The sequence below is a fragment of the Solanum dulcamara genome, chromosome 6 (assembly GCF_947179165.1).
Source record: "Solanum dulcamara chromosome 6, daSolDulc1.2, whole genome shotgun sequence".
Lineage (NCBI taxonomy): Eukaryota > Viridiplantae > Streptophyta > Magnoliopsida > Solanales > Solanaceae > Solanum > Solanum dulcamara.
The window spans coordinates 34,858,984-34,869,794 of NC_077242.1; the positions used below are offsets into that span (position 1 = coordinate 34,858,984).

Sequence of the window (10,811 nt, forward strand, 5' to 3'; positions counted from 1 at the left end):
TGGAGAATTGAACCCTCCTAACAAAGAAGAAATTCAAATATCCAACTAACTAAGCTATTAAGATTTTTCTATAAAATTTGAAAATCAACATTGAAAAATAAAATTTTGTATTTTTTTCCTAGAAAAAATCAACATTTCCAACCTCAAGAGGTCATGTATTCAGAAACAAAATTAACCAGACAATCGACCTTCTAAGGTCGCTGTTCTAAAATATTAAATTTTAAAAATTATTGAAAATTGATTTTCTAAGATCGGTGTTGACACCAAATTTTGACCTGATATTTTCAAAATTTATATTTTTAAGTATTTTATTCGTTAAATGATTCAAAAATACACTTTTTACAATTTCAATTCAATTTTATCGATAATTATCCTTATTTTCAAAAAAACATGGAAATTTTATCAGTTTATTTTATTTAATTTTAATTATAACTATTTTTTATCACATTTATATTTTAACATGTCATTTATTATATTTGTTCATATTCATTTTAGTATGTTTAGAATATCTAAAAATAAATTAAAACACAAATAAATATTAAATTATTCAAATATTTAATTAGTTCATAATTTTAAACTCATAATTTTGAGTTCATAGTTTTTTAAATTGAATGGTCTTAAATTTTTTTTATAATCGCTTTACTTGGCTTCATAATGGAGTGGTGGATAATTTTTAGATTTATAGTGTAAAAATTCTCTAAATGAAAAAACCCTAAATATTTTCCTCGTCTCCTTTTGGAGAACAACCCGCCACCCCACACCCATTTCACCTTTCTTCTCCAACACCACCATCACTAGTGTACCACCGTAGTTGACAAGACAAACCCCATTTAACTGCCATCTCCTCCACCAAGAGAACCACCACCCACACGACCACTACACCACAATACAAGCTCCGACGAACGACCTCCTCCCTCGCACAATTAGAGAACCCACAAACCACCACCAAACTTCCACCCGTTTCTCTCCACCAAGCTGCCGCACATGAACTCGAAGCTCAGGCAACGAACAACACCCAACACCACCAGATCCCTCAAAACCTCTTTCCTTTCTTCGCTCCGACGAAAATAGAACCCCACCAGAGGTCACCACCAGCTCTGAAGTCAAAGCAACTACAACTCACTGCTCTGGAACCACTGGAAGCTCACAGATCAGCAACCAACGAGCTCCATAGTTTCAAATCTGATCCCCACCGCTCGACGCCATTTTCGAGCTCGCACAACCAACGTCGGACAACTCCAAACACCATTGTAAGCTCATTTTTCCCTTTATTTTGTTTTTGATGTTACTGCATTTCGGGGTCCCACTGGAGAAACGAGCTCCGGAGAATTTCGTTCCTAAACTTTCATTATTTTGCTCTGTTTTGCTGTTGGTTTGTTGATAGGTTTGTTTTGGAGTTAATTTTTAACGATTACTATGGTTGTCTTTATTGCTTTGCAGTTGACTTATGATTATTTTGTGGCATTTAATTGTTCAATTGTAATTATTTTGGCAGAAACTTATTTCTAGTAAGCTTTACATTGTTGTGGTCATGGCTTATTTCATTTATTTTAGGCCAAATTCATCGGTGCCCCTAAAGTTGGCATCAACTTTCATTTAGACATCTAAATCAGGAGATGTTTATTTTAGACACCTCAAGTAAGGTCCTGATGTGTCTTTTTGACACTTTTAAAATAATCTAAAGTTGGAGTCAAGAGCGTGTATTACACTTTCATCCACATGGATTAGTTGACCAATTATATTATGTCAACACTGTTTTCTTTATACATCATATAACTTTAAGATTTAAAGGGTCAAAAGTTGATTTTCAACTCCATTTTCTCTTCTTAATTTAAAAAACTCATTTTCTCTTCTTCATTTCACCGATCAAAATCTTAGGTAAGAATATGAAAGTTCAATTTTTCTTGATTTTCATTCAATTCTTAGTTAGTAGTAACTGTTATGTTAGTTTATGTTGTCAATTTCCAAGTTTAAATGTTGAAATCAAGTGTTGGAGATTGAATTTTTGTTCTCTCGGTCACCACTCTTAGTCATCACCGGTGTAGTCATTGTGATTTTCTCCGACTATTTGGTGATTACAAGGGTTGTCATGGCGATTTTTTCAAGTTTAGCATTTTGGGGAGTACCTAGTAGGCCGAATCGTATGTGATTTGAGCTATAACAGCTGCTGGGTATTTTTGGATTTCGTAATTAGTTGTAGATTGAATCAATTCATATTTGGGTGTTTCAACACAGATCTTACCGAAAATCATGCCCATTTTCAAAAAACTTAATTATTGCAAATGAAATTTGAGAATGTTGAGAGTAAATGTTGACTGTGAATGTTGGCTGTGAATTATTACTTTTAAAAAATCAATTACTAATTAACAATGGAAGAAAAATAAAAACTAGATCTAGGTAATGACAATGAGATTACAAAATCAAGGTCCAAAGCTATGGAGGAAAACGTTTAGAAAATGGAGAAGAAGAAAAAAAGAAAAAAAAATTAAAAAAAAAAAATTTTAAAAAGCTTTTCACGTGCACAAAATGGGTGCAGCACATTCAATATACCAAGTCAGCAAAAAGTGTCAAAATAACACATCAGGATCTTACTTTAGGTGTCTAAAATGAACATCTCCTGGTTTAGGTGTCTAAGTGAAAGTTGGTGTCAACTTTAGAGGGCCATCGATGGGTTTGACCTTTATTTATACTATTTGTTTTGTGTAATGACCCTTCGAGTCATTTCCATCCTTTTCGATCTTTTCCGCGTATAGAGCTTTCATGTAGCGATTTCAAGCCATTCATGCCATGTTGCCACTACTGACAGTTTGATCGCCTGATCATTCGTTTGAGTTTTATGTCTGATTTCCTATTTTGGAGCCCTTGGTGTTTAAACAATTGACTTCGGTCAAAACTCTAGGAAGATGACCTCAAAATAGAATTTTGATGGTTCCATCAGTTCTAGAATAGTCATTTTAAGCTAGTAGAATGCTCAGCTTGAGTTCCAAGCCTTTTGGTGTGAGTTTGAGCCATTAGACATTTTAGCTTTCAAGTTTTAGCCTAAGGTTGACTTTGGTCAATATTTTTGATAAACACGCTCGGATTAAAATTTCTTCAGTGCAGTTAGCTTCGAAATATTGAGTTTGGTCGATAACGACCCTTCGTGTAGTTCCCGAGGCTTTTGGTCTTATTTCGAGCCTCCTTGTAGAATTGGCAAAAATGATGCATGGGTGTGGGATTCATTTTTTATCGAGATGACCTTGGATGTAAATATCGACTGCACCATTGAGTTCAAACATCAAATTTGGTGGGGTAGCATAGTCCGTTTGTGTGCACGGGATTCCGAACGAATTTCGAGCATCCCATCCGAGGCTTGGCCTTTTCTAAAATTTAGCTAATATAGCCGAGTCTGGTGTCGTCGCTAAAGCGACATGACCTTCGCTAAAGCGACCTGTCGCTTTATCGACATGGGTCTCGCTTTAGAGAGGCCTGCCTTTTTAGTGAGGCTCGCTTAAGCGACCTTCGGGTTCGCTTTTGCGACACCTGAGAGTTATTTTAAGACTCTAGTTTCAAATTTTTCCCCCAACTTCAAAGTGCGATTTTGAGAGCTATACAACTCCATTTTGGATGATTCGAAGTGTGGTTGGTTCGAAATTAGCGTGGCTACGTGTTTGCGTGTTCGGGGAAGTGTGAGGAGCGTCGTATGGAGCTAATTTCGTGCCCAACGCGGTTGCCCTAACTTAGTTTTAAGCTTTAATGGTGATTTAATTTTTTTGGTTGATTCCTTCCGTTTTGAGCATCAATTTGTTCCCCATTTTGGGATACAAGCCTGATAATGCGTTTAAACCTTTCTATGGAATTGATTTCGAGATTCCCATCGTGGGTTCCACCATCTCATTTTTACCCAATTTTGGGTTTGTCTCCCCAAAAAAATGCAATTTTGGTGTCAAAGCGCCCGTATTGATGAGGTAATCAATATTTTGATAGTGTGGAAGAAGTTGGAGTTGATTTTGGAGTGGAAAGCTACCAGAAAGTGGACTTGGACCGCGCGTGTTCGGCTTCGAGGTAGACTACGGTCTCCTTTCTCTTGATTGAGCTTTATAGGGTATTGTATTGTATAATTTGCTTATGGTTTGGATTGTATGTGATGGGTTAGACTCAATTCCTACATTTTTGTTTCTTTATCCCGGTATGAGCCTTAGGTTAGGTTGCCTTTATGAGACTTCTAGTGTAGTTGGTAAGATTATGGATAATGTCTTAGTTTGGCCTTGATTAGCCTATTTTAGGTGGATTGTGCGATGTTTTTGGTGGTTGGCAGAATTATACCTTAGAATTAAGTTTGGGTTGATCCTTACTTGATGTAGCCGTTAGAGGGGATTTTTGAGACTTAGTGTCCTTCACTATTGTAGCACTTATTTTGGAGCTTTGGTGTAGTGGTTCTCACCCAGTTTGGCGTGTGAATTACTGTTAGGTCAATTTCTGAATGTAGAGTTAGAATCTTATATGTTTTCTTTTTGCCATTCGAGGTTGTACTTTGGGTGGATCTCTTTTCATTGACTAGCTGAGCACCTGTTTCCTCATATCCTCCTCCTTGTTACCCAGTTATGGTTGATCTCCCTTTTGGGCCTCGTTATCGAGTTAGAGGAGTAGATTTAAGCCTTAGGTCTTGGTCAGAGGTCGGTTGCATGTGTTAATCCTGGTTTTATGTTCTAGAGGGTAAGGTGTTTGTGGTATCATTATTGTATGTGATTGTGCATGATGTTTGGGTGCTGGTGATGACATGTATTGCATTGAATCCTTATTTTTTCACGGATGTAGTTGATCCTGGTGCATGCATTGGTTTTTGATATTAATTTGTGGAAGCTAGGTTGTAACCCACACTATTTTATACGGATTTTCTAAATGGGGGTCGTACTACCTTTATTGCTACTATTTATAGTAGACTGGAGGCATCGAGGATGCGCTCATTATTTTATACTGGTTAGATTCGAGAGAGTTTTCGACCCTTTTTATATTGATTTGACTATTTATCTTCGGTCACCATGACGGAGTAGATTTTTTATGATTGGATATACAAATTGATATCTATATTGATATGAGTCCTAGATCGGGACCAGGCAGGTATATAGGGGCATTTTTGAGCCCCCCATGGCGATCCTAGAGAGGCGCATGAGTCTTACTTTCTGGTCGGGACTAGAAGTAGGTGTATATATCTTGGTATGAGGCACTTGGCACTGATGGTACTACTGGTTTTATTGCTAACTCTCATTCATATATGCATTGCCTATTATTAGCATAGTTGTTTGTACCTGTCGATAGTATGGGATGTCGTACGGGTTTGCCTATTTGTGAGTGAACCTCCTGGGCACATAGGGGCTTGGGAGGTATTGTCTAATTATTTGCGAACTTATACCAGTATAAAGGGTGGTCTCTTGGTTGAATGTAGTTACTGTCCTTGTTCTTATTTATCTAACCTTTTTGTGCAGGGATTTAGTTGATACGGTCCTTTAGGCCTTTATGTGATATCTGTGTTTACTTCTGTTAGTAGGTTGTCACTTAGTTGTCCTCCTTCCTAGAGTGTTGTCATGTTTAGGTTCTGGGCTGGCGTCACCAGGTACGTCATTTGGTTTCTCTTTTGTTTTCTATCTTCTCCCTTTTTTATATATGATGTTTTTTATTGCAAGCTTCCGTATTATTCTTGTTAGATACTTGTGATATATATATTCTTTGCTTACATGTTCTTTATACTTGTTTTATCTTTGGAGCTCAGTCAGTCGATGTCTACTGAGTGTCACTTATTGGTACTTATACTATACTTTTGCACCTTGCAGATCATAGTACAGGTTTTTCTTGTTGATTTAGATATCGTGCAGAGCAACTCTTGAATTTTGGAGACTTGGGTGAACTCTTAGCGTTCGGAGTTACCTATTTCCCTCTATTTCAACTTGTACTAGTCTTTATTTTGCATTCGGGGATAGTTATGCTATTATTGTATCTGTATAAACACTGTACTTCCTTATTTAGTCTACTAACTCGACTACCGATTGATACTAGGTCTTGGGTAAGGCTACTTATCGGATGAATTATTATGCTTAATGGTTTGGCTTAACGATTATCGTCTTTTAAAAGTACTAATTCGCTAGCCAACCTATAAGATATCGGTTGGTTCGATATTGAATTAGCAATTATCGGGCGGTGTATCGGTTAAGTATAGCATGACTTGCTACATTTGACGCTTCACTTTCACCTATCACCTTATCGTGTTGTTCAGCCATGCTAGAAGTTTAAGACTTTGAGTCCCTGTATTTCAATCAACAACCCAAAAATAAGCTACGATATGGATAATTAATTTTATACCAATAGTTTAATAATGCTAAAATTAGTAAAACACATACCAAAATTAACAGAAATAATTAAAGTAGATTTAAAGTTGATTTAGACATAAAGTGAGGATTTAGCATATTAACATAAAGAATCAGTGAACCAAAGATTTGAAACCTCAAAAAATTCATGTTTTAGCCAAAATTCACAATAAGAGTAAACATGCATCAAAAGAACATATTGGAAAATCAATAGACAAAAATGAGAAAATAAAAAATGAGAAAACAAACCTAGACAGATCTTTTCAGATCTATCTTTAACGTGCTGAAATCTCAAGCTTTAGTCTTCATCGGCGTTCACTAGCTGTCACCTTCTGGTCGTTGTGATGGTTGGCTCCATCGGAGTCGTATTTGCTACTATCAATGTTGTCTGGCTCACTAGAGTTTTGTTTAACGAAATGTTGCGAGTAGAGGAGGACGAAATGAGAAGAGGTGGAGGCAACGTCGTGGTCTTGCTTGTCTTCGCGGCAAAATTTCGTCAGAGACAATAGATGAGAGCGAAAGGATAGAGGCGGAGGGGAGGAAAGAGGAGAGAGAGACAGTTTCTACCCTTTAGGTTTAGGTAAAATTAGGGTATAGTTTCTGTCTTATTTACTAAATGGGCGGGAATGGGCTCTCTTATTAGGCTTTGGCCTGTTGAGGCTTATCTTTAAGTTTACAAATTATAATTACCATACATATTTTATATGTTTATGGATAAAAATATAATAAAATATAATAAATTTTTAACGGGTTAACGGTTTACCCAATAAGAAAATTGAGTAATCCGTCCCCCACATCGATAAGCCGTTAATTATAAAATTTAAATCAATTTCCCACCCGCTAATCCAATAACTCAATACCAATAATCCAATAAGCCAATTTTACGGTTGGGTTATCGATAGCGGTTGATTTTGAACAGCCCTAGTCTTGAGAGTTATCTTGTTGTATTGTTCTCATCATCATCATCATCATCATTACTACTACTACTACTACTACTATTATTATTATTATTATTATTATTATTATTATTATTATTATTATTACTATTACTACTATTATTCTTATTATTACTATTACTATTACTACTATTATTATTATTACTATCACTATTATTACTATTATTATTATTACTATTACTATTATTACTATTATTATTAATATTATTATTATTATTATTACTATTATTAATTATTATTATTATTATTATTCACTTCTTTATTCCTATTTTTTCGATTTAGCAATTTGGTATTCAAAATTTATAAATGTAAGTCTGAATTTTTGCATACTTGCTTTTGTGTTATTGAGACTCTAGAAATATCGATTTCTCTTTGAAATAAACAGACTCTCGAACTCGTACAACTCCACGGCAAATTAAAACTTTGTCTTCTTCTGCTCCTCATCCCTGTGATGCCAGAAGAAAGATCTACTAAACCTAAAAGGCCACCAAATACCTTCCCGTAATAGTTATAAGAAGACTGCACTCGTATAAAGTGAAATCAAAGTCGGAGTTGGTGGAAAGCTAACAGTGATTCGACGCTCCCAGGCTCGCTGCTCCTAAAAAGGTCCAGAGAACACTTGGCGCCTGCCATATATTTTGAAGATTGGCAGCAGTGCCCGTAGTTCACCACTCACAATAAGCTATGGGTTTGCATCGCAAACTTCAGCAGTGGTGACCAACACTATCCTACGTTATACACCTACAGGGAGTAGAAGATATATTTTGTATTACTTTGCCCGGAAGGTGTTTGACGAAATTTCTCAATGAAATATTGCTCCATTAAATGCTATCATTTTTAGGTTTTTGGCCCAAAGATTCGTTCAACCCAAGATCTGCTACCCACACAACCCAAAGATCATTGTGAACAGCATCTTGGCAAGCCAACGTGGACAGTAACTCCGATGTGAACAGTGTTTTTCTATGGCAACCAGATTTATTTCAACTAGAGTTGGTACCTCTGATTTCCATATCTATTTTTTGCTCATACAATTATAGTTATATTTTGCTGACATTAAACCTTTGAATAATTTATTAGTTCATACGCATTTTCATGGCTTTGGATAGTGATAGTAGACTAGGGTCATGTTCTCGCTCTGGGATGGGGATGAGGTAAGGAAGGGTAAGTGGGTTAAAGAAGTGTCTAGACTGAGAGTAGATTCTTGAAACATTGGGACCATTATGGAAAAATCCATAGAGCTAGTTAAGTTTCTAAAGAAGAAGAAGATTAATATAGCTTGTGTACAAAAGACCAAATGGGTAGGTTCTAAAGCTAAGGAGGTAGACGGGTATAAGCTTTGATTCTCTGGTAGATCGAAGTATAGGAATGGGGTAGGCATTTTAGTAGACAGTAATTTAAGGGACCAGATGGTGGAGGTTAGGAGAGTCACTGATAGGATAATATCGATTAAGGTGATCGTTAAATGGATCACGTTGAACATTATTAGTGTTTATGCCCCGCAAGTGGACTTAGGCGAGGAGGATAAGAGGCTCTTTTTGAGAGGATTTGGACGAGTTAGTGGAAGGCATACTGCCTACTAAAAAGCTTTTTGTGGGAGGGGATTTCATTGGGCACATAGAGTCTATTTTGGGAAGGTATGATGATGTGCATGGAGACTTAGGCTTCGGGGATAGAAATAGAGGAGTTTCACTTTTGGATTTCGCAAGAGCTTTTGGGTTGGTGATAGCCAATTTGAGTTTTCTAAAGAAGGAGGACCATTTGGTAACCTTTCGGAGTGCGGTGGCTAAGACTCAGATAGATTTTTTACTCTTTAGGAAAGATGATAAAGGTCTGTGCAAAGACCATAAGGTCATTCTGATCGACAACCTTACGACCCGACATAAGCTCTTGGTGATGGATTTAGGGATCAAGATGACGAAGGAGAAGAGGATCGGGGATGACCGACCTAGGAACAATGGGGGAGTTTGACCAGGGCTAGCGCCTTGGAGATGGGAGAGAAATTAAAGGATATGGGGGCCTGGGATAGTAGTGGGGATGCGAACACTATTTGGGATAGGACGGCTAGTAATATTAGGATTGTAGCAAGAAAAGTGTTGGAAGTCTCGACAGGTAGTCGTAGCCGGTATCGAAAGGACTGGTGGTGGAATGGAAAAGTGCAAGGGAAGGTGGAAGCAAAGAAGATAAAGTATGCGAAGCTGATAGAAAGGAAGGATGAGGTGGAGAAGTGGACAAATAGGGAACTTTATGAGATAGAGAGGAAGGAGGTGAAGTCGGCGGTTTCGACGGCAAAAACAGCAGCTTTTGAATGCCTTTATGCTAAACTAGAAAAGAAAGGCGGGGATAGGAAATTGTTTAAGCTAGCTAGGGTGCGAGAGCGAAGGGCACGCGATGTGGATCAAGTGAAGTGCATTAAGGACGAGCATGGAAAAGTATTGATAGAGGAGACCCTCATTAGACAGAGATGACAGTCGTACTTCCATAAACTTTTAAATAAAGAAAGGGACAGAGAGATTGTGTTGGCAGATTTGAAACATACAAGGAGGCTTCATGATTTTGGGTATTGTAGGAGTATTTTGGTCGAAGAGGTTAAGGGTGATGTGTGTAAGATGCGCTGGGGAAGACCGACCGGACTTGACGAGATTCCTAGGGAATTTTGGAAGAGCGCGAGCTCAATAGGTTTGGAGTGGCTGACTAGGTTATTTAATTTCATCTTTAAGACAGCAATGATGCCCGAAGAATAGAGGTCGAGCATAATGATCCCTCTATACAAAAACAAGGGGGATATCTAGAGCTTCAACAACTATAGAGGTATCAAGCTTCTAAGTCATACTATGAAAGTGTGGAAAAAAATGGTGGAGATAAGGGTTAGGAAAGGCATGTCTATTTTAGATAACCAATTTGGATTTATGCCGGGATGCTCAACTACAGAAGCCATCCATCTTATGAAGAAACTAGTGGAGCAGTAAAGGGAGAGGAAGAGGGACTTGCAAATGGTATTCATCGATCTAGAAAAGGCTTACGATAAAGTTCCACGAGAGATACTATGGAGATGTTTGGAGGCTAAAGGTGTACCTGTGACATACATTAGGGTGATCAAGGACATGTATGAGGGTGCTAAAACCAGGGTAAGGACAGTATGAGAGGACCCAGAGCACTTCCCAGTTGTGATGGGGTTGCATCAAGGATCAACCCTTAGTCCGTTTTTATTTGCCTTGGTGATGGATGGATTAATGCGATAAATTCAAGGTGAGGTTCCATGGTGTATGCTTTCTGCGGACGACATAGTCTTGATTGATGCGACTTGTAGCGGAGTTAACGCTAAGCTAGAGGATTGGAGACATACCTTGGAATCTAAAGGGTTTAAGCTGAGTAGGACCAAGACAGAGTACTTAGAGTGCAAGTTCAGTGAGACACCTCAAAAGGTTGGCGCGGAAGTTAGGCTTGGTGACCAGGCCATCCAAAAGAAAAGTAGTTTCAAGTACCTTGGGTCTATCATGCAAGGCAGCGGGGAGAT

At 37.7% G+C, this 10,811-nt stretch overlaps 1 long non-coding RNA gene across 1 annotated transcript; it reads left to right on the plus strand.

Annotated features, from left to right (window-relative positions):
• Positions 1 to 678: 678 nt before the first annotated feature.
• Positions 679 to 6,027, plus strand: LOC129893456 (uncharacterized). The gene is made up of 2 exons (XR_008767454.1): positions 679 to 1,250; positions 5,811 to 6,027. It is a non-coding gene; the product is annotated as an uncharacterized LOC129893456 (long non-coding RNA).
• The last annotated feature ends 4,784 nt before the right edge of the window (positions 6,028 to 10,811 follow it).